Source organism: Euprymna scolopes, chromosome 1 (genome assembly GCF_053919585.1).
Source record: "Euprymna scolopes isolate OS-2025 chromosome 1, ASM5391958v1, whole genome shotgun sequence".
Lineage (NCBI taxonomy): Eukaryota > Metazoa > Mollusca > Cephalopoda > Sepiida > Sepiolidae > Euprymna > Euprymna scolopes.
The window spans coordinates 152944254-152965591 of NC_136482.1; the positions used below are offsets into that span (position 1 = coordinate 152944254).

At 32.8% G+C, this 21338-nt stretch overlaps 1 protein-coding gene across 1 annotated transcript in view; it reads left to right on the forward strand.

Moving 5' to 3' along the window:
* LOC145276734 (peroxisomal trans-2-enoyl-CoA reductase-like) overlaps positions 1-21338 on the forward strand; it is a 64421-nt gene that overhangs the window by 31187 nt on the left and 11896 nt on the right. The gene's annotated exons all lie outside the window — the stretch shown is intronic.

Sequence of the window (21338 nt, forward strand, 5' to 3'; positions counted from 1 at the left end):
ATTTACAAAGAACAAAAGAAAAAAATGATTTCTCTTATTTTGTCCGTTAGTCCTTATATTTCATAAGAAATGTTTCTAACAAAGGGGGGAAAATTGCAGTTTTTTGAGTTAGAATTATCAATTTAACACTTACAATTGGTTAGATTTTGACGTTGAAGAGGTATATTGTTAGCCCATTTCATTAAGTGCCTTCATGCTTTGGATTGTTGTTGGTTGGTTGTTTTTGCTTTACGGCATATCAACCCTTTTCAGGTTATTTAATGCCAAATCCAGTGATTTTTAAGAAAAGTTTTTTTAATAGAATATATAACAACATAGGTTTAACATTAACAAAAACCAACTAAGAATTGTCCTAGTGACATATGGCCGAGTGATCCTAGACGTTGTATCAAAAGTTTACAGTTACCCAAAGGTGCTGAGTTCAATCCTGAACGAAGGCAGTGAAAAGTAACATTCAAAATAGAGAATCATCAACTATGTCCCAGAGCCTAGCTGGAGTCCGAACACGGTACCTCTGTAATAATAAAGGGTTGTGTTCGAGACTCCTAACAAACAGTTCCCCAGTTCGATACAAAACACCTGATGAAGGCCAGAGGGCAAAACTGCCGAAACGTTGTGACTATAACAACCAAGATGAGGAAGTCAGTCCGACAATCTCAATAAATGAAAACACCTCATCTCAAAAATACAGACAATTACTATTTTCTAATGTCTCTTTGTAACTTCAAATGCTTTTTAATTTCGATATTACAGTCCACCTTACTATAATTTCACCATTTTATAATTCTTATCCTTCAAAAACCCTTACAATGTATATTATTAGAATTACCAAATATTTTTGGTCCCCTGATTTATCAGAAAGGGATCTATGTTTTCGGTGGCGTCCGTGCGTCCGTCTGTTATTCCAGACAATTGCCAGATAACCGTCCATTAGTTTTTCCTAAAATTTTGCCACAAATTGTATTTCATTAAATAGAAGTGCACGCTAAAAAATTTTTTTGTGAAAATTCCTGTTGTGTCCCCAGGGTCTCAAAAGAGGTAAAAAAAATGTCCCAAAATGGCCAAAAATGACACGCTTTGCCCCATATCTTTTGATTCATCCATTAGATTTTTTCTGAAACTTGGCCAAAATGTGGAGCCTATTGTTCTTAATATGAATCCAGTATGGGTGACCCTGGCGAAATTCTAGTTCGCGTCCCCGGGAACTTTTAGAGCTAAAAAAAAATGCCTTTTTGGAGCTCTTTTTCCATATTACTCAAAAACTTGATATGTATGTATGTCTATATAATGGTTTTCCATGGTGCTGATTTCAAATATACATGTCTTAAGGCATGAAACTGCACGGTTTGTCCATTTTCACTGGGATTCAGTGTTCCCAAGAGCTCAAAAGGAGTCACAAATGTTTTGCATCACAGAATTGAAGAAACCGGTGTTCCTAATGTTGACAAGTCCAACAGGGGGAAGCATGTTCCTTTGTACGACTGAATTGCAATTGTGAGAAGTGGTTGGGGGAGTACCCCGAAAGCACCATAATTTCTTAGGACATCCAAGCACCATGATTGGGCCAAAAAGAGCGAAAAAATGTGATAAGTTCAAATCAAATTACTTAATTTTTAACTATGACTGAAGTAATATTTGTTTTTAGGACTACCTCAACCTTCACACTTCTCACATTCATCGTTTCTTCACTATTTTTTTTGTGACGTCATCTCACATGCAACACCAGAGGGGGACCATGCACGCGCGGCTTGTTTTATCTGGTGACAGTGCAGAGAGAGAGATCAAGAGATAAACAGACGTGAATAGCATGCGACTGCTACAAAGACATGGTGGCCACATGCAGGAGTGAACCCGGAACATACTTGATTAGGCGAAATAGTTGTTTTTGGCAATCCAAATAAATGCTCAATGGAAGAACATTTTTGCTTAAGGAAGAGATCTTTTTTGAATGCCGTGTCGTTCGAGTGTGTTTTATATATTGTCGTTTGTAAGATTTTTTTTGTTTTGCGCTGCCGCTTTATTTATCTAATAACACATACCATCACTCAATTGAACTGAAATGAATACTGCTGCTACTAAGAGCAAAGTCTTTTCTTTTGTTGCCAAAGAGAACAAAGAATAAAAAAAATAATCTGGTACCAGAAAGAAACAAATTATCAGAATTAGCTTACCGACGAGTAGGGGGGGGGAGAAAAGATGTTTGAAGTCTTGCAACGAATTGTCGACGTTGCTTACAAGCAGTCTTTCCTTGTAAAAGTAACAAATGAGTAACAATGATCGAAGTGTAATTTGTCTAAAAGACAACTACTACACCAACTGTAGAGCGGCCACCCCTTTTATCTACTCCAACTCTCAGTCAACGAGATTCACGTGTGATTGGAATGTCTATTTAACTTGTAAGGAGTAGGCACTCAGTTTATTTGCTTAACGGACCACCGGCCGTTTTGGTCACAGCTACCAGCACTCCTTTCTTCCCCACCGACCTACCCTCGGAAAGTCAACCAATTTAAAATTCTCACAGAATATGTAAGAATTCGTATTCTGGTTGTTTAGTTCTCTCTCACTGCAAGAGACTGTGACACCAGGGCCGGAAAGTAGGATCGAGAAGTCAGCGCGCACCTCCCCGAGGAAGGGGCACTCTGATCTGCAGAAAGTGCCTGGGCAGCCCCCCCCCCCCCCCCCCGTTGGCATTCCCCGGTGAGGGCACCTCAGGCGATTAGCAATAAACTAAAAAACGAGAGAAGGCAAAGCCTGGGAGGGTGGACCTCCTAGAACTGCACAGAACTTTACCGCAAAGTCAACAGGGACTGGATCATTACAGGAATGGTCTAATCTGTTAATTTGGGGGGTGGGGGCTCAGGATAAAAATCCCTTCTCAATTATCATTATCACTGTATGAAATGCCTTTCTCCCCACCAATCGTATTTTCTTTGGCCAAGATGGAAATATTAATTTGGCTGTCTTTAATATTTTAAACTAAACTCCTGCTTCTGATGATGGATTTTCAACTTCGATTACTCAGACGTGCACCTGTTTTTTTGTTTGTTTTTTTTTCATCTACAACTAATAACCTATATTACAGTGGACTTTTCTTTATATACAGTTGGTTGTTTTTTGTCTTGATATTGAACTCTGAATCAAATATATGCCTATGAATCTCTCTCTCTCTCTCTCTCTCTCTATATATATATATATATATATATATATATATATATATATATATATATAATGTGTGTGCTCTTATATGTATGTATATGTACCAATTGGCTATATACCTATATGCATCTAATTGACTTTTTCCTCAAAATATTTCTGAAAGAAGTCTTCACATGAATTGTTTTCCCTATTTATATTCTTTTATTTTTTTATGACTAAAATTCATAAAATTTTTAGTTTCATCTCATGGAGAAACAAGCAAATCCGTAAAATGCTAATATCTAGCATTCCTATCTGATTATTTTGATAATCGTTTTTCTCTGATGAGAAGAATTAGCATTCTTTGAAACTCCGTGGACTAAGGATCATCTAACACGCCAGTTTTGGAGTATTCTACCAAATAATAAAAACTAATTGTAAAGTTCTATTTTACAGCTTTGTTCTTACTATTATATATATTGCTATATGGTTAAGCTTAAATGTGGAAAAGTAAAGGACTAGTTGTTAAAACTGGAAAAGAAAAGGACAAGATATTCTAGTAAAAAATGTAATAAATTTATGACTTAAAATATTGTAGTATTAAGAATTTATTATATAATGTTTTAAATTGAATTTTAAAAAAATCTTAATATTTTAAGTTATAAATTTATATTTTTTGCTAATCTTGTCCTTTTCTTTTCCAGTTTTAACAACTAGTCCTTTACTTCTCCATGTTTAAGCTTAACCATATTACTTTTCATGCTTGCATTTTTCTATTGTAATCCATGATTTTTCCAGGCTTCCAATAAATTCACTTGTTCTTTGTTTAATTTCAGTCTTATTTGTTTTTGCCCCCATAAACACAATAATAAACAATGTACGGCACTCATCTGCTTTCAACAAAATCCTCCCCAATTATCTCCTTTTCATGCTTTCATTCTCTCTGTTTCATATGTTACTTGTCTTTTCGTGACAGCAGTGAATTAGTAGCAACAGTAGTCACTGAAGCGACATGGTTGCTATGGAAGCCAGTCATAAAAAGTGTCGCTCACTTCCTTACATATTTTTACGATTTTGAACACTAGAAAATTCTTCATAACTTTTGTTTTACTGAATAAAAATTGAAAATTTTTTCCCCCAACAATATAGCTGAGAAGGTAATCTATAAACTGTAATAATTGTTTGAAATTTGGTTGAAAAATGAGTGAGCGGTGAAGCTTTAAAACAGTTCTAAATGACTAAAACTGTCACTTAACCCTATATTCAAACACTACCATGTTGGAATGATATATATATATTCAAACAAATATTATTAAATGCAACGGAGACACTTTGGTTTTTTTAATTTTTCGATTTTCCATATAATCTTTTACTTCAACACCTGATGATGATTTGTGGATTAATTGAAAGCGCTTGTGACAGCAACAACTATGGAACTTTTATTAATATTTTTGATTTTGATACAAAAAAGATTATACAGAAAATCGAAAAATAAAAAAAAAGAATCGTAAAGCAAAGTGGCTGCGTTGCATTTAATATTTGCTTGAATGAAAAAATGCTGCCTAAATATACCTAACAATAAACAAATATATATATATATATATATATATAGTCACGCTATTTCCATCAAATTTTACTTTATAATATCAACATCTCCCAAAATATCATATATCATTCTTTATAAAATTTACAATGTGAATTTTAATAATTTTTTCAAACACTTCACACAACATATACATACAGCAACGAGACAGAAACCAACTATGCCAGACAGGAGCAGTGTTTCAACCCCTTCCACCTTCAAAACGTCATCCGTATCCTTGACATATTTTGGCAGAATAGGGTGTCCAACAGAGGTCACTTTCCGCGCAAGCCTTCCAAGCATGTTCATCCTCCTCAGGCAAAGCAGACGATGCTGGTTCGATCATGGCTACTGCATGAAGGATGGGTGCATTCCAAAGGACATCCTGTATGAGAGTGCGCATATGGGAAGTGGTCAAGTAGTCATCTCCAACTTTAATACAAGGATGTTGTGAGGCATGACATGAGGGCAATCGGCATCAACTCCGTGGAGACCATTACAGATGACCACTTAAGATGGAGAGGAACCCTGAACCAAGATCTGAAAGCAAGGGAGGGGAAGCTGAGGAATGCTGCTGTAGAGAAGTGTTCACACAGAAAAGAGAGCACCAGTGCCAACAGTCCAGGAAACACATGTTTATGACCTTTGCGACAGATACTACCACTCTCACATTGATCTCTTCAAAAGTTAACTAAGATTACTCCCAGACTTATACACTAAAGTTCTGTAAATTTTAAAGAAAATCTGTTCAGCTGTTTTGGAGTCTATAAGGAATGAACTCTCATGCACACACGAAGTTGCATTTATATAATTGTAGAGATAAGAATCCTGCATTAATTAAAATATGTCTTTGCATATTTTACGACCGGGCAACGCCGGGTACATCAAGTATTTTTAATAATCCTATTTTCATGCTTTATATTTTTTACATTCATTTTAATAATTTTCCATATATAACACTAGCCTGGGTGCCCGGCGTTACCCGGGTGTTTGGAGGTGTGTGTTGAGCAAAAAAAAAAAAAAAAAAAAAAAAAAAGTGGTAGTAGGCAGGCGGGCTTGAACCCATACCACGAAGGAGGGAAAGAACATGAAAAAAAAAAAGTGACATCTTTGCTGTTGTGCCCATCGCCAAACCAGAAGTGACGAATGTTAAAATTAAGGCTAGATGATCGAAAAAAGAGGATGACTTTCAAAAATATCGGCGAAAAAAGCAACCCCTCCCTGTAGAAAAGTGCCCAGTTGTTGAGGGTGAAGGAATTAATATTTTTAGCCAATTTTTCGATATTTGTCATCTGAAGGGTCAAGCTTCAAAAGGATATGAATCTCGTGAAAATCTGTCGCCTCTGTCGAAAGTTTTAGGCAGTCATACATACATACATACATACATACATACATTTAAACAAAACAGACAGGTGAGATTTATATTATAGATAATTCCAAATTTCTTCCATGCATAATCGGTCCTGGATATGATCTTAAACTATATTCGATGGTGAGGCCCCAGCTAGCGGGCTTTGGGGAATGTGGAGCCACCCTTTAATTGCCATTGCTCCCAGATCCACTTTGACCCGGAGTGGTAGTACCTGTTAGGATTCCAACTATGGGTTAAATAGAAACTGACTTGAAAAAAATAAATATATTCTATTAAAAAAATTTTCTTCAAAATCATTGGCTTCAGTATTAAATAACCTGAAAAAGGTTGATATGCCGTAAAACAACCAACCAACCAACCCAACCCAAATCCATGTATAATCTTTTTTGTCTTTCCTTTTCTGAGATGATTATTGTCCCAAGTTTATATTTCTAACAGATCTTGTTTATAGAATGTTTATAAGAATTTCAGGAATTGTATTTTTGATTTTATCTTTGTATTTCATTAACATCAAATATATTTGAACTTTGATTCCAATCAATATTTTCTGTTTTCTGACACTAAATTTTCTCGAGTTTTAAACCAGTTACTCTTTTTTCTTTTCTTTTTTTTTTTGTTTAACATCCTGAATTTTTTTAGATGAGGACTGATTGTTTATATTGTTTGTATTGGTCGGACTATTGTTCTCATCTCGAGTGTTATTTTTGCAACGTTTCTGTCGGATTGTCTTTCGACCATCTTGAAGCATGTTGTTTGGACAAGAAAAGAGAAAGGTTACTCGCTCCGTAGATATTTTAGTAATCTGTGAGTTAGTCTCTATTTTATGGTTATAGTTTCGAATTTGTGAAAAAAATTGGTTAACAAAGGGGAGGCAACTAACAAACATTAATTATTTGGAACAACCGGATTCAGTGCATCTTTTTTTTTTTTTTTTTAATCTGTTTCCCACTAGTTTATGTCTAGTTTATATTCTTTCTTATACAATTGTTTTGTTATAAATTAATTCAAATACTGTTCTATATTTGAAAAGTTTGATTTTAATTTGATGAAGATCTATTCAATTTGGTGAATTGAAACCCATTGTTTTCAGATATGTCTGATGTCAAATATTTTTTTTAAAATCTATACTATTCTTCCATACTTAAATTATATGTTTATTTGCATATCATATCAAAAACTTTGCTGTGAGTAACAATTATAATAAGGTTTATCTACTTTTCTCTCCCAAAATGATTCTCTTCTTGCCCATCAGAACACCCAAACTTTTGGAAGATGAGCTGGGAACTTAGATTTTGAATAGAAATACAGGGTGTCCAAAAAGTCACTAGAGGGTTTTGAACTTAAATAGATTCTTTATTTTTGATGATATCTTTCTGTAATTTTAACACAATCTGACTAAGATATCGGGAATTTTTTTTTTTTTTTTTCAAATGCAAAATTCAAACAATCTTTATTTATGGAAAATAATGTCTTTTAAATGTTGCCCATTTTCAGCTTCGTATATTTGTGCTCTTTCCAAAACATTATTCATCACAGATTACAGAATCTCTGGATTGCGATTAAACTCCCTTATTTCGTTCCTGATACTTTCTTTCAATTCTTGCAGGGTTTGGGGTTTGTTAACATGAACTCTTTCTTTAGGGCTACTTCTTACATGAAAATGCTGTTGATAAGCTCTCTGAGTCAAAACAATGGACTCCTGATTTTGGTAAAAAAAATTGATCCCTGATTTTGGTAAAAAAAAGATTTCACAACTTGCGTACATTGTTCAATGCATATCCATAATAAATTTCCAAAATATCTGTCATTATACCATTAATGATTATTTTTTTTCTCTATTTTGGATATTTTACAAAGATTTTCAACCCTTCAGTTACTTTTTGGACAGCCTATATATATATATATATATATATATATATATTTTTTAAATCGACAAACTTTGTAATGTTTTTTCCTTTATGTATTGTATCCAAGATTTTGACACTCATTGTCAGATTTTCATTTATATTTTCCACTTGTCAATTTTTTTCTATTTATCCATGTGCCATTTTTATAACCCGTGCAATTTTTATCGGACCATTTTTTTTCCTGGTGCCATTTTTACCTAAATCCAATCTACAAATTTTAGTTTTACTGATAGTTTAAATTCAATAGATATTAAAGATTTTATAATTAGTATCAGCAATGGAAAATTAAGTAAACAAAAAAAAAAAAATTTAAATCGTTTTTGGAATCATAAATTACGCACAAATTTTTCAATCCCAATTCTGATTTGTATTATTTGGATTTTTTGGACTGCTATTCTCATCTTGAGTGTCATTTTCACAATGTGTCAGTCGATGTAACCGCTGACTTTCTTCAGGTGTATCATGTTGAACTCGGGAATGTTTCTGTCAAACTTGGGAAATTTGGACAGAATTTCAAACCGAACCCTTTATTTATTTCACAGGGTAGTATGCTCTCGTGCTGTCAGCCATGACTGGATAGAGGTCCTAATGCTATCTTTGTGAACTAAATAAAGGGTTCTGTTCGAAATTCCCTCCAGATTCCTTAGTTCAACAGAAACCTTCTTGGGTTTAACAAGATATACCTGAAGAAGGTCAGAGGTTGCATTGACTGAAACGTTGTCAAAATGGCACACAATATGAGAACAGTAGTTCGAAGAATCCAAATAATATGAATAACCAATCCTTATCTCAAAAATTCAGAAGTATGATACTAATTCTGATAGCCTCAAAAGTTCTAATTTTTCCGATTGTCTTGACACTAGTTAATACAAGTTAGAAAAGCATTTCATCCAAGACATGAAAATTGTTAAACAAAATGTTTTTACTATAGGCTTTAAAAATAAAGGTACAGGATTCAATTTGAAATTTATTTATCTTCAAAGTGCACTATTATAAATTTTACAAAATAAGGTGTAAAAATTTAATTTAAATTGAATCAAAAAATTACCTTGGATTTATTTTATGTAATGTACATTCTGTTCCACTTTAAAAAAAAAAAAATCATTGAAAATTTTATATCTATATCATTAATTGCTAGATGAAAGATAATGTTCTTAAATTGCAACAAAATGTACATTCCATAAAATAAATCCAAGGTATTTTTTTTATTTAAATTAAATTTTTATACCTTACATTGTAAAAATTTATAAAAGTGCACTTTGAAGATAAATAAATTTTAAATTAAATCTTGTACCTTTATTTTTAAAGCCTATAGTAAAAACATTGTTTAAAATTTTCATGCCTTGGATGAAATGCTTTTCTAACTTGTATCTTATCTTTTTAAGATTATATTTTAAAACTCTCCTTCTCTCTATTTCAGTTTGTATTTCTCCTCACACCACAACTCATTTTTGCAACCCCCTCTTTGTATTATTACAGGTCTGAATATTCTCTCTGTTTCAGTTTGTATTTCTCCTCACACCACAATTCATGTTAGCAACCCCCTCTTTGTAATACAGGTCTGAATTTTTTTTAACAAAAACTTTAAAATAACTTTTTTAGATTAAATTTTTTAAAACTTCTTTCAGAATAGAAAATCTTTAAAGTTTAATAAGGAACATATTTCATATAGGTTTCATTAACAAATATTGAGTACATAACGAGAAAAATAGAGATGAAAATTTCAAAAGGACTGTATAACTGGTTGCGCTCAATAGTAGTCCTCGCCAGCGAAAGTCTTTGTCTTTCTATTATTAAAAACATTTTGTGTCCTGCTCTTTCACGCAAGGACTAATACAGTATTTTCAAATGTTCTCTGTTTCCTTTACTCATTTAAATTAGCTTTTCCACTGAGCAGGAATGACCCAGACAGTTCATTCTGAAATCATAAAACTGCATGTGAACCTGATACAAGATGACTTGTGTTGAGTACATAAATATGTAAAATTTATGAGAAAGTTTTCTTGTAAAGGTCTGGATTTGCAAGTCATTTAAGATCACCTGAACGAAAACAACTGATTATCATATTTTTTTTCTACACAGACAAAGAGAAGCATTATGCCAGTTTTGTGACAATGTATGCAGCTCAACAGGCCAGCAGAAAAGGCATGTGGCAATAAACCAGGATCACACAATTTTGAAAAAAAACTTCTCAATGCATAACATTAGATTTATGAAATGCTATTCTTCTGTCAACAATAACCGATATATATATATATATGTTATGAAATTATATATGGCAATTAAGCTACACAGAATATTCCGCATTTCATTTTTGTGAGAATTCGTCAGTGTGGAATATTGTGTAGCTTAATTGCCATATATATTTTTATAACTTACTATCTAGCTCTACCTATGTATTGAGCACTGTTAATGTAAATATTGAAAATTTACACATAAAATTATATTTTCATATATTAATTTATGTAATAAAATTAAGTAGTCATATATATATATCTATATATTTTTATAAAGTAATAGGGTTCGTGTGTTTCTGTCTGTGTGTACAGCTCTCCACCATCAACGAAATATAAAGGAGGTAAGAGGGTAGATCTCTCCTGGTAGAGAAACATTAGAACCCATTTTAGGATGTTTCTGTTATAGGAGACATAAGAATCTTTGCCTAATTTCTTTATATACTATTCTACAAACTACTCCCATATCGAATGACTTATGCTCATTTGCATATCACATTATATTAAATCTCTTTAACTAATTACCTCAACCTTATTACATATTGGAAATATTCTAATCATTTCAACTGTACTATTTACAAAATCTATTTAACATTTAATCTATCTTCTATCTATCTATATCTATATCTATATCTATCTTCTATATATCTATAAAAACAAAGATGTGTGTGTGCCACAGACGATTTTTGATTGGTTAATCCAATAATCACATCTCCTAAAAAACAATCGTTTCTACGCTCTTACCTTTACCATAAAATATTATGGCTTTATTTATTGTCCATCTTGGAAGGGTTTAATTTTTTAATAACTTGTTATTTACAAATTAAAAAAATACGAAACTATTATACGAAACTAAACTACACGAAATACGCGCACACACGCACACACACACGTTCACTACCGTCACGTTGTTATGGCAACCAAACCCGCTGACTTCTTTTTCTCATTTCACTCGTGGTCTTAAATTCATTTCGGGTTTGTATTACTGTACACATAGATTCGAATAAGTTGCCAAAAAACAAATATATAACAAATAAATGTTATCAAAGGCAAATTTTTCGTGTTTTTATTCAATTTAACATGTTTATTCAGCTCGAAAAGCATAGTGTTTACCGATGTATTGGAAAATTCAAGATGGCGGCCGATTCTCTCTTTAACACGGTAAGTTTGGAAAAAGGTGTAATAAATAAAAAACCGGTTAAAATACTGTTAAAAACTCGCTCAATATATGTTACCGTGACATAGGTTGACATATATTCGGCGGGTTTTTAATAGTATTTTGTATAGTTTTTTATTTATAACACCTTTTCCCAAACTTACGGTGTTAAAGAATGTGTGAGACGCCATCTTGAATTTTCCAACACATCGGTAAACACTGTATTCTTTTCGAGCTGAATAAACATGTTAAATTGAATAAAAACACGAAAAATATATCCAGTTTTTATCGGTTTTTTACCTTCTCTGCAGAAGTACAAAAAACAAACAAACAAAAAAAAACGGAAGGTACTTTTACAGAATGTTAAACTAACCCTAACCGATGTTTTATATTTAGTTTAGGAAAAGTCAGAAGAAATAAAAGTCATTATTGCATGAAATATACGTATTTAGTTGAAGTATTGTTTATGTCAATTCTTTCGAAGAAATTTAGCAAGAATACCTGTAAACCAGGAAATCGGTAAAATGTCATCATGGATGAATACTTGTCTATTATAATTTCTACCCTTGACAAAAACTTAGCCATAACAAAAGAGATTTATTGTTCAGATTGTTTTTGAGATTGATTTCTAAAAAGATATTTTATAAATAAAATCGACTTTAAAATTAAAGACTTAAATTACAATAATTGAATTTAAACATTCTTATTTCAATATTTGGCACATAACACCTGCAAAAATGATCACAATGTCAGGATTTCATTTTATTTCAGAATCGATGGCAAATACTAATATTTAACATTAGTTTATCATTTAAGCCGATAAAAAGCCCTTTTTTTTCCGAGTCATAAAAGGATTTGGAGTTTCCTAATCAACCTTTCGGGTGCAGTTGCACGCTCTCAAAATAACTAAAGTGTTGGCTTTAAAAAAATTGGTTCATTAAAACTAAACAGGTTTAGTTTTAATAAAAAAAAAAAATTTAAAAAAAATCGCTTTGGTAATTAGATATGTCGTATGGTTATCCCTAATCGCTGAATAAAACCGCTAACGAGTTGAATGATTACGACATAAAATTAAACTCGGGTTCCTGAAACGGAAACTTCGTTTGTTTTTGTTTTTTTCTTATCAATATATTTACATTGTTATTTTGTTTTCATTTTCAATCATTCGAACAGTTTTCTTTTTCAAGTAATCCAAGTTACAAAATTCCCACTGTTTACTATGCTAAAATCACAATGACTAATGTACCTATTAACCCTTATCCTTGAGTGGCCTCTGGGCCTTGATAAGTGGTGACACCTATGTAAAAAAAAAAAAAAAAAAAAAAAAATCACTCGAACAGTTTTCTTTTTATAATGTACAGTTTTAAAAGTTTAAAAACTATATAGTTTTTACTTCAGGAAAATTAATGGGTCAGTTTTTACGATGTGCCCTGTTAAAATACTGTTAAAAACTCGCTCAATATATGTTACCGTGACATAGGTTGACATATATTCGGCGGGTTTTTAATAGTATTTTGTATAGTTTTTTATTTATAACACCTTTTCCCAAACTTACGGTGTTAAAGAGGGTGTGAGACGCCATCTTGAATTTTCCAACACATCGGTAAACACTGTATGTTTTTCGAGCTGAATAAATATATTACATTGAATAAAAACACAAAAAATATATCCACTTAGGTAGAAAAGTAACTTATCTTGCCTTTGATAACATTTATTTATATATTTGTTTTTGACTATTTTTTCGAATCTATGTGTACAGTAATCTTGCCAGGATGCGGAGGAAAATGAATGAAGGGGGAGGGGAATAAAATAAAAACATTTTGGAAACAGAGTAAGTTTGAAAGAATTGCTTTGCACAGAAAGAAATTAATGAAAAAATAAAATTAAATTTCTTTTCTTTCTTGATTTTTTTTTTAGTTTTTTATGAAAAAGGAAGTCAAAATTAAGACTATAAAAAACAATTTTTATTAAGAGCGAACCTCAGTCGTCAGGTCTGTAAAAAAAAAGACGTGGAATAATAAATGTTTTCTAATACAAATTGTTTTTACTTATGTGTTCATTTGTCTCTTTGAAGTTCGTTTTTTTAATATATCGGTTTGCAATATAATTTTGTCATTCTGTCAGACTCAAATTTTAAATCTATATATCTGTGAAAGTGTGTGTGTGTGTGTGTGTGTGTGTGTGTGTGCATTTCCCTCCGAAATAACTCTGTCAATTTTTAGTCTACAGACTCGAAATTTGATATACAGGGTACTGAGATTTGGAAAAATCTATGTGATCGGTTTTTAGCCAGAAATTTGGCGATTAAGGGGTCAAAGTTCAATGATTTGAGCTTTGAGAACTCTACCAAACTTCTCCGACAATTTTGGGTCTACACACTTTAAATTTTAGATATAGCTTCCGTGGACATGGATCTAACTTAATAACTTGATTTGAGCCCAAAACAATAAATTTTCAGGGGTCATAATAGGGGTCAAAGTTTAAAAAATTACCCCCTTTTTTTTTGCTCAGCATACACCTCCAAACACCCGGGCAACGCCGGGCACCCATGCTAGTATATATATATATATATACACACACTTTCAATTTGTCTTTACATTAGCAGTAATGTGTTGCTACACAGTCATAAGCATGTTTCGGTCTTCTAGTATTTAGTAACTAGAGACCTCTTCAAGCAATCGTGCTTACATTAAGGAAATCAGAAGCGAATCTGAAAGTCATCTTGCAGTATGAAAGTTTTTGGGTTTGTATTACTGTACACATAGATTCGAAAAAGTTGTCAAAAAACAAATATAGAACAAATAAATGTTATCAAAGGCAAGATAAGTTACTTTTCTGCCAAACTGGATATATTTTTTGTGTTTTTATTCAATGTAACATGTTTATTCAGCTCAAAAAGCATACAGTGTTTACCGATGTATTCGAAAATTCAAGATGGCGTCTCACACCCTCTTTAACACCGTAAGTTTGGGAAAAGGTGTTATAAATAAAAAACTATACAAAATACTATTAAAAACCCGCCGAATATATGTCAACCTATGTCACGGTAACATATATTGAGCGAGTTTTTAACAGTATTTTATTCGGTTTTTTATTTATAACACCTTTTCCCAAACTTACCGTGTTAAAGAAAGAATAAGACGCCATCTTGAATGTTCCAATACATCGGTAAACACTGTATGCTTTTCGAGCTGAATAAACATGTTACATTGAATAAAAACACAAAAAATATATCCAGTTTGGTAGAAAAGTAACTTATCTTGCCTTTGATAACATTTATTTGTTATATATTTGTTTTTTGACAACTTTTTCGAATCTATGTGTACAGTAATACAAACCCAAGTTTTTTTATGAAGGAGACAGCTGTGAGTAACAACAAGGTTGATTGGATTTTGTCTGTGTTGGGATGAGGGGATAGGATTTGGAGTTAAGAAAGTCGAGAATAGAGCTTGAAGATGTTATCTTTGCAATGTGTCTGCTCACTCTCTCTCTTAAAATTCCAGTGAACTAATGAATAAGTTAGAGATTGGGATGCGATTTTATTTCCTTTTTTACATTTTGGTATTCTTTTGGGAAAAGGTTAATATTAACTCAGACTCAACTGACCGTTTCCACTACACGTTGAAGGGAAGGGGAAGAAACTGAAAGAGTAAGAGACATAAGGGAGAAGGAGGGAGGAGAAGAGATAAAGAATTATGAAGGAAAGAGGAGGAAGAGAAAGGGAGAAGAGAAAAAGGAAAAAAATGGAGACAGAGGAGGGTATATAATTAGTTTAATGGTTGTAGTTTCAAGCTCGTTCTTGTTTGCTTACTCTCGCACTATTTATAACTTTGCTATTAATGGTTCTAACTATTTTGTTATAATGTTAATTAAAAACTACAAATATATATATGTGTGTGTGTGTGTGTGTGTGTGTGGATAATAAAATAAAAATACCAGCGATGGTTGTGGTTGACGTTATGTTGTTTTGAAAAAAAGAAAAACCGAATGAATTTATAAAATGATGATCAACTTTTCCTCCCTATTGCAGGGGACATCTTCAGGATATTAAAAGGAAAATGCAGAAGAAAACATCAATAGTGAAAAGGAAACCTTGTTAGAATCCATACCCATATCGGGAAGGAAACTATAAATGTGTGTGTGTATGGGAAGGTTTGGTTGTTCAATGTCTATATATATCTTCTATATAAATAAAATGAACTCATTTTTTCCCCGTATGATTTTGACATTAATAGGATTAAAAATCAGGATATTTCATGCAAATATAATATGCACAAACGGCAGAACAATATCTGAGGTGTGTTATAGGCTTATTATTTCTCAAATTCCTCGATAAGCTTAGATTTATATACTTTTTCTGCTGAGAAGTCACGGCCAAAATCGGTTAAGATCAATGGAAGTGGTAAAATATTTTCTCTCTAATAAATTCCTCCTCCCCCTGCCACCACTTAACACCGTTTGGGGATCGTTCACAAGAAACAGTTGAGAAGAGAACACCGGTTTGGCTTCGTAGTTCTTTCATGTGAAGTTATTTAAAATCACTAAACTAAGCTGCAGTGCTCTGTGGCGTAGTGGTTAGCGTGCTGGACAATTCACATTATATTTTCACGTTTGCGCCGACCTACCGTAGTCGTTTTTTTTTTTGTTTTTGTTTTTTTCCTAAACAACTGGAATGGACTTTTCTTGGTGGCCGAACTGTTAACGTTGCAGATGTTTTTTTTGTTTTTTTTTTTCACACTTTATTTTCCTACTTTTACTCATGACTCCGGGTTTGATCCTTCCTACTTACCTACCATAACATTTTTTAAAACTCCCCCCCCCCGTCCCGGAAACAAACACTCGGGCAACGCCGGGTACCCCCGCTAGTATATATATATATATATATATATATATATACACACACACACTTTTAAAAATATGTTATTTAAATACCTATGTACACTTTTTTTTCTTCTCTCTAATCTTATTCATTTTGTTTAAATTATTTAAGGAAAAACGGTTTGGGATAATAGTATGAATTAATCAGGATCTGTCTTTATATTTTGTTCTTTAGTTATTATTTTCCCTATACTAGGGGCTAAATGGTAGAATCCCTTTCTTTGCATAATAGTATTAGTGTTTTATATTAGTGCTGACTCTAAAAGTCTTCTTTTGGTTCTATCACGTATTTTATCATTTTTGCATAATCTAAATTAAATGAATGATCGTGTTCTGCACAATGGCAAAAGAGTGCATTTAGGGCGTTACCATTCCTTATATATCTTCTATATATATATATATATATTTTTTTATTTTTTTAAATTTTTTTTGAACTGAACCTTTCATGGACAGATATAATTCTTCGTTATGACCGCGAGAATAATTATTAAAAATATAGAGTAATTGTAGATCATGTCAGGTTATTTGTTACAGAATTGATAGTGATTAGCAACGATAATACTTTACTGAATGTTAAATATATTTTTTATGTATAAATAAATAGTGATACCCACGGATCTTGAAGCATCAACGTATGTATGCATGCATTACACAAATGTATACACACACACACATATTTATTATTTTTAAAAACAGTAATCTATAGACACGCGTGTTCCGGAGCCCTACTCCTCTTCAGCGTAGCTTCACTGTTGTTAGGATTCGAACCTTGTACATTATGTATTTCAGTCCAGCGCCCTAATCCATTACGCTATGATGCCATAGACGATTTACTGCTTCGTTTTTTTATCATTTATCTGTTTAGATGGTTTTGTTGTTGATTTTTTTTTTTTTTAAACGATATTAAGGTTAACGTCTCCACCTCGGAGATCCGTTGTTTTTCTTAGAAAGTCACCTATTTTTTATTTGGACGTATTTATTATTCAATTTATTATTTTTAAAAACAGTAATCTATAGACACGCGTGTTCCGGAGCCCTACTCCTCTTCAGCGTAGCTTCACTGTTGTTAGGATTCGAACCTTGTACATTATGTATTTCAGTCCAGCGCCCTAATCCATTACGCTATGATGCCATAGACGATTTACTGCTTCGTTTTTTTATCATTTATCTGTTTAGATGGTTTTGTTGTTGATTTTTTTTTTTTTTAAACGATATTAAGGTTAACGTCTCCACCTCGGAGATCCGTTGTTTTTCTTAGAAAGTCACCTATTTTTTATTTGGACGTACTTTTTATTCAATTTATTATTTTTAAAAACATATATATGCGTATATATCACTATATGTAAGTTGATATGCTACATAATTACATGGAGTAAATGCAAACGCGTATTATTTTGAGTTGGCCTCAACGTTTATGTCGTATGACGTTATGTAACCTTTATCAATTAAATTTGGACAGTACTTAGCGTTTGTGCGGTATAAAAGATATAGCAAGATTGGGGTTAGTAGTTTTAGAAATTTTAGTTTAAGCATTTTATTATAATAAAAAATAACTATTTCGACAAACACAACGGATTCTCACAGGATCGGTATCATTTAAAGGTTCAGCTCTTCGGATGACAAATATTGAAAAATTAGCCAAAAACATTAATTCCTTCACCCTAAATTGGGCAGTTTTCTACAAGGAGGGGTCGTCTTTTTTTTTTTTTTCTTTTTTTTTAATTGCCATTTACAAGTCATCGTATTGGTTGGATTGACTTCGCTTAATTTCAGCGTTCAAAACTTCCGGTCAGACGATGGAGACATCGGCAAAGACGTCACAGTGTTTTTTTTTTTTTTCTCTGCGTTACAGGTTCAAACCTGTGTGCCTGCCTACTGTACGAGCCCTTTCTAGTCTCGCACAAAAATACGCATTCAGATCTCAAGCCATTTTTCTTGTCATACACATACGCGCACACAAACATACGCGTGCACGTACACACACGTAGATATATTCACGTTCATGTACATACACTCACATTCACGGGCATACACACACATGCTAACGTATGCACACATACGCGCACATGTACACACACATGGGCAACGTCACTTCCCCTTTGAAGGAAACGTACACATGCGCAAAAGACCACCGGAAACAGCTATAAAAACAAGAGACCTGAGCTGTTTCCTTCCTTCCGACTCAGCTCCCGAGCTGAGCGGTCGACGGACCATCCGCTCCCTTTCGGGGTGCGCGCGCCCGCCACCTGCTACTATGTGTGGGGCAAGAGTGAACAGACAGTATGTACACCTTACACACTTTCTATCTCCATGGCCAGGATTGACTTTCACACTTTCTCTCTCTCTCTACAACAATAGACTTTCCCTCTCACCAGTTAACAGCGAGAGACGCACGCCAAACTAAACACGTGCTGTACCCTTTTCTTTCATTTGTTTCTTCCCAAAATAAATTCTAGTTCGTTTAATTCAATTTAACGCGTTGTTCATTCCTTCCTCAAAACTATTAATTTTTCCTATTTTGTACGACTGGGGGATATGTATAATATATCCACTACACCACAACACTACTACCACTTTTTTTTTTCTCTCTCTACCCAAACTGCCTACTGTTGTTTCGCCTTCAACCCCTGCTACTATTAATTTATTTTTACCCCCCCCCTCCCCCGAGGTTCCTTACTCAACCCAAGCAATGCCGGGGGGGGGGAACCCTGCTACTATGCCACTTTTTTTTAACACCTTTTAACACCTTTTAACACCTTTTAATTCCTCCTCCACCCCTGGGGGTCCTTACTACACCTCCACACACTCGGGCAACGTCAGGTATCCCCATTAGTATGTGTATGTATATATATATACTAGTAGAAGTACCCATCGTTGACTGGGTTCAAAAACAGCCTACAGAAAATGGACTGTGATTGATGAAAGTATGATAGGTTATGAAAAGGAGGGGGTTGTAAATGGACTGTGATTGATGAAAGTATGATAGGTTATGAAAAGGAGGGGGTTGTAAAGAGATAGGTTTTGATACTCAAAAATTTTACCCTAAGCAAAATATGATGAAAGTAAAGATAATTTTTGCAAAAATATATTTTTTATATCAACTTTGTTTCCATTCATAGCCAAGAATGGCCAACAAAATGTTTCCTTACAAAGAAAAAATGTTATATATATATAATAATACAAATATACAAGAAATAAATGTTACCATAGTCAATAAAAGTTACTTTTATGGTAGAAAAGTTCATTGGTTTGTATTTTTAAGTCGTTTGTAAAAAAAATTTTTTTTTTTTTTTTTTAATTCACGAACCGGTTTAAAAAAAAAAATCAAAATGGCAGCGACTTTGAAATGGAGAGCCATTTTCAATTTGAAGGAGGGGCACCTGAGCATTCTGTGTTAACAATTTAAGAGAGTTCCATCAACGTAAGGAATATTTATAAACATATTTTAATGTTTTCCGTTATTTTGTGCTTGAGGAATATTCGATTATGGCATGTGTAGTTTATATAAAAATTAATTTAAGTAATTATCGCCTCAAATTTCGTTTTAATTTCGGTTTGCTGAAATTATTTCAAGTAAAGAGCATTAAAAACTATTTCAAAACAACAAAAAAACATGAACTGAACTTTTATTGACTATGGTAACATTTATTTCTTGCATATTACTAAATAATATCGACGGAATATCGAAAAACAAAGAAAGAAAAACAGTTTTGAAAAATAATGAAGCTTTACTTACTTTAGTAAAATAACCCGAAACAGCAAAATGGGATATTGGGATATTAAAAAAGTAAACACGTAATTACTTTAGTTTTTTTTAAAGCAAAGAATCGATATAAATATGAATAAGAAGAAAATGGCGCCCTTTTCAAGCAGAACAGCTTCGTTTCAGTTTTACAGTATTGAACGGTGTAGTATTGCGCCGTCGGATTCAGGGTTGTACTATTGTAATGTAAAGAACACGCAGAAAGGGTTGTAATCAACTGAATTCCTTCTAGTACACTGACAAAAAAAGCTTAAACAGATATATAAATAAATAAAAATAAAAAGGTTATGTAAATGTTTTTAAAGACACGTAATCATGTGAGCAGGATTTTTTCCTTTTTTTTGACACGATAACAAGTAACGTTCTTATTTTTTATTATTTATCTATTTTCGAAAGAGTGCCACATGCAAGTGGAGAAGGAAAAAAACAGTTATGCAGAATTTGTGTCGAGAATTGTCTAAAGTTCCGACCTTTTTTGGGGGGCTTTCACTTTAATAAGAACGTGAATTTATGAGGTGAATTTATTCGACACAATATGATTCAACTCAAAAAAATAAATAAAAGCTAACGTGAATTAAGATTAAAGTTAAGATGTTATTTAAAAAACCTTGTTAAACTCTGTGACATATTTACATTCTATGGAGGTCAGGCGCAGACAAACACCCAATAATTTTATCATACCATATTTCTTCAAACTAAAACATAATTATCAAAGTATACTTACGCAAATAGATATGAAAAGTCTTTATTAAAGTTTGTGCCATATTTCCATGGAGTACAGGTGCGAAACCAGACCCCACAATTTTATTATACCATCCCTATTTAAGTTAAAACATACTTATCAAAGTATTCTTATGTACATCTATATCAAAAACCCTTGTAAACGTTTTCTTTGTTCATTTTTTATTTCCATACTTTGGAGGCCAGGCGCGAATGCAGACCCCACAATTTTTATGAACCACCATTCTGCCAGATCAAACATACCCATTCCTGATCCTCGATACATCTTCTATCATTATATGTAATCAGTTTTTTAAAATAGTCAACCATGTAGGAGCCTATTCGTGACCAGATGCACACACACACACAGACATTCAGCTTTATATATATATATATACATATATATATATATATATATATATATATATAATGTAGTAAGTTATAAAATATATATGGCGATTAAACTACACTGAATATTCCATGTTTCATCCACTCTAGGATTCTTCAGGCTTATGCGAGAATTTTGTGGATGTCTCGCATTTTTATATATGCACCTTCTATTGAGTTTTTAGTTAGCCAATCAGCTTTCTA